Below are 4,015 nucleotides of genomic sequence, written 5' to 3'. Positions count from 1 at the left end.
GTGTGAATCTTGGTAGTTTGTAATTTTCTGTAAATTAATTTATTCCATCTAAGTTGTTAAATTTATTTCCATAGAATTGTTTATAGTCCAGTATTCTCTTATTATCTCATTATTATCCATGGGATGAGTAGTGATATTTCCTCTTTCATTCCTGATGTTGATAATTTGTGTCTTTTTTTCTTTGTTAGCTTGGTTAGAATTTGATCACTTTTATTAATCTTTTCAAAGAAATTGATTTTTGTTTTATGGATTTTCTCTGAGTTCTTGCTTTAAGTTCGTTGCTTTCTCCTCTAATTTGTATTATTTCTCTTCAACTTGCATTAAAATTAATGTGTTCTTCTTTCTTGTTTCCTAGGCCAAAAGTTAAGGTTATTGATTTTATATCTTTCTTTTCTTACATAAATTTCCCCTGAGGACCACTATAGCTGAATCCAACAAATTTTGGATGTGTATTTTAATTTTTCTTCAATTTAATTTAATATATCTTTAAATATTTTATATATTTTTATTTAATTATTGTTCAAGTAATTTTCTGTTTTTTACTCCCATCCCACGCCAACACCCCAGTGCTCACCACCTCCCACCCATTTCCACCCCACTTAGTTGTTGTCCATGTGTCCTTTATACTAGTTCCTGTAAATCCTTCCCCTTTTCCCCTAAAATTCCCTCCCTTCTCCCCTCTGTTCACTGTCAGCCTGTTCTCTATTCCACTGTGTTTGGTTATATTTTGCTTCCTTTTTTGTTTTATTGTTTAGGTTCTGTTAAAGGTGAGATCACATGGTATTTGTCTTTCACCACCTGACTTAATTTCACTTAGCATAATGCTTTCCAGTTTCACCCATGATGTTGCAAATGGTAGGAGCTCCTTCTTTCTTTCTGTGCATAGAATTCCATTGTGTAAATATACCTTAGTTTTGGGATCCATTCATTTACTGATGGGCACCTACCTTTCTTCCACCTCTTGGCTATTGTAAATTGTGCTGCTATGAACATTGGGGTGCATAGGTTCTTTGGAATTGGTGTTTTAGGGTTCTTTGGATGTAATCCTAGAACCCCTTTTGCTGGGTCAATCCTCTTTTGACCCAGCAAAAGGCAGGTCCATTTTTAGTTTTCTGAGATAATTCCATACTGTTTTGCACATTGGTTGTACCAGTCACCAATCCCACCAAAAATGGATTAGGGTCCCCTTTCCTCCACAACCTCTCCAACACTTGTTGTTTGTTACTTTGTTTATGATGGCCATTCTGACCACTGTAAAGTGGTATCTAACTGTGGTATTAATTTGCATCTCTCTGATAGCTAGCAATATTAAGCATCTTTTCATGTGTCTCTGGATCTTCTGTATGTCCTCCTTGGAGAAATTTCTTGTCCAGTCCTTTGCCCATTTTTTAATTGGGTTGCTTGTCTTCTTAGGGTCATGTAAGTTCTTTGTATATTTTGGAGATTAAACCCATGTCTGAGGTATCATTGGCAAATATGTTTTCCCATATAGTTGGTTCTCTTTTTATTTTAATACTGTTTTCTTTAGCCATGCAGAAGCTTTTTTATTTTGATGAGATCCCATTTGTTTATACTTTTTTAAATATCCCCTGCTCTAGGGGACATATCAGTAAAAATGTTGTTGCATGAAATATCTGATATTTTCCTGCCAATGTTCTCCTCTAGGACTTTAATGGTGTCAAGGCTTATATTTAAGTCTTTTGTCAACCTTGAATTTACTTTGGTGTATAGTGTAAGGTGGTTCTAGAATTTCCTTTTTTTGGACATAGCTGTCCAGTTCTCCTAGTTCACCATTTGTTGAAGAGGCCATTTTAGTCCATTTTAGGTTGCTTCCCCCTTTGTCGAATGTTAATTGCCTGTAGAGACTTGGATTCATTTCTGGGCTCTCTGTTCTGCTCCATTGGTCTATATGCCTGCTTTTTACCAATACCAGGCTGTTTTGACTACAGTGGCTTCGTAATACAGTTTGGAATCAGGTGTTGATATCCCTAATACTTTGTTCTTCTTTCTCAAAATTGCAGGAGATATTTGGGGTTGTTTACAGTTCCATACAAAATTTTGAAGTGTTTGTTCTATGTCTGTGAAATATGCCATTGGTACTTTAATAGGTATTGCACTGAATCTGTAATGCTTTGGGTAGTATAGACATTTTGATTATGTTAATTCTGCCAATCCATGAACACGGTATTTATTTCCATTTCTTTGTGTCTTCCTTGATTTCTTTCTTCAGTGATGTGTAGTTTTCTGCATACAGGTCTTTTACCTCCTTGGTTAGATTTATTCCTAGGTATTTTATTTTTATTTTTGCTATATCAAATGGGATTTTTTCTTGATTTCTGCCTTGGATGTTTCATTGTTGGTATACAAAGATGCCTTTTATTTCTGGATATTGACTTTTTTATCCCGCTGTTTTGTCAAATTCATTAATTAGGTTGAGTAGTTTTGGGGTAGAGTCTATGGAATTTTCTATGTACACTATCATGTCATCTGCAAATAGTGACAGTTTTGTTCCCTTCTTTCCAATTTGAATGGCTTTTATTTCCTTTTCTTATCTAATCACTGTGGCTAAATTTTCCAATACTATATTAAATAGAAGTTGTGAAAGTGGACAACCTTGATTTGTTCCTGATCTTAGTGGAAAGGATTTTATTTATTTTTTGCCCATTGAGTATGATATTGGCTGTAGGTCTTTCATATATATGGCCTTTATTACATTGAGGAATGCTCCCTGTATTTCCACTTGGTTGAGTGTTTTTTAATCATAAATGCATGCCATACCTTATCAAATGCTTTTTCTGCATCAATTGATGCGATCATGTGATTCTTGTCTCTCCTTTTGTTTATATGATGTATTACATTTACTGATTTATGAACGTTGAACTATCCTTGCATCTTCAGGATGAATCCCACTTGGTCATGGTGTATGTTCCTTCTAATGTATTTTTTTTATTTTAATTTTTATTTAATTCTTGTTCAAGTACAGTTTTCTGTCATATATTCCCAGCCCTGCTTCCCCCAGTGCTCCCCACCTCCCTCCCATTTCCGCCCCCTACCTTAGTTATTGTCCATGTGTCCTTTATACTTGTTCATGTGAGTTCATCCCCTTTTCCCCTATGATTCTCTCCCCTCTCCCCTCTAGACCCTGTCAGCCTGTTCCATATTTAAATGTCATTGGTCACAGTGTGCTTGCTTGTTTGTTTGTTGTTTAGATTCCTGTTAGTGGTGATATTATAAAAATATGGAATGCTTCACGAATTCGCATGGCATCCTTGTTCAGGGGCCATGCTAATCTTCTCTGTATCATTCCAATTTTAGTATATGTGCTGCTGAAGCAAGCACCCTTGTAATGTATTGTTGGACGCAGTTTGCCAATATTTTGTTGAGGAATTTAGCGTCTATGTTGATAAGCAATATTGACCTGAAGTTTTCTTTCTTTGTTGTACCTTTATCTGGTTTTGGGATTAGGATGGTGCTGGCTTCATAAAAAGAGTTTGGGAGTCTTCCATCATTTTGAATTTTTTGGAATAGTCTGTGAAGAATAGGGGTTAGCTCTTCCTTTAATGCTTTGTAGAATTCTCCTGTGAACCCATCTGGTCCAGGGCTTTCATGTGACAGGAGTTTTTTTATTACTGGTTCAATTTCATCTGCTTTTACTGGTCTGTTCAGGCTTTCTGCTTCTTCTTCATTGAGTTTTGGAAGATTATATTCTTCTAGAAATTTGTCCATTTCGCCTAGGTTTTCAAATTCCTTGGCATACAGTTCTTCACAGTAGTTTCTTACAATCCCTTCTATTTCTGTGGTGTCGGTTGTAATCTCTCCTTTTTCATTTCTGATTATGTTTCTTTGGGTCATCTCTCTTCTTTTCTTGATGAGGCTACTTAATGGCTTGTCAATTTTGTTTATCTTTTAAAAAAACCAACTCCTGGCCCTGGCTGGTGTAGCTCAGTGTATTGAGCGCGGGCCTGCGAACCAGACGATCGCGGTTCGATTCCCAGTCAGGGCACATGCCTGGGTT

General features: G+C 36.2%; 1 non-coding gene across 1 annotated transcript; it reads right to left on the bottom strand.

Annotated features, from left to right (window-relative positions):
* Window positions 1–3,232: 3,232 nt before the first annotated feature.
* Window positions 3,233–3,339, bottom strand: LOC118996055 (U6 spliceosomal RNA). Its single transcript, XR_005068414.1, has one exon. It is a non-coding gene; the product is annotated as a U6 spliceosomal RNA (small nuclear RNA).
* Between the last annotated feature and the right edge of the window lie 676 nt (window positions 3,340–4,015).

The sequence above is a fragment of the Sturnira hondurensis genome, unplaced genomic scaffold (genome assembly GCF_014824575.4).
Source record: "Sturnira hondurensis isolate 20B ecotype Veracruz unplaced genomic scaffold, ASM1482457v3 Scaffold0010600, whole genome shotgun sequence".
Classification (NCBI taxonomy): domain Eukaryota; kingdom Metazoa; phylum Chordata; class Mammalia; order Chiroptera; family Phyllostomidae; genus Sturnira; species Sturnira hondurensis.
Note: the sequence above shows the minus strand (reverse complement) of the source record. Positions and strands in the feature narration are given on the sequence as shown.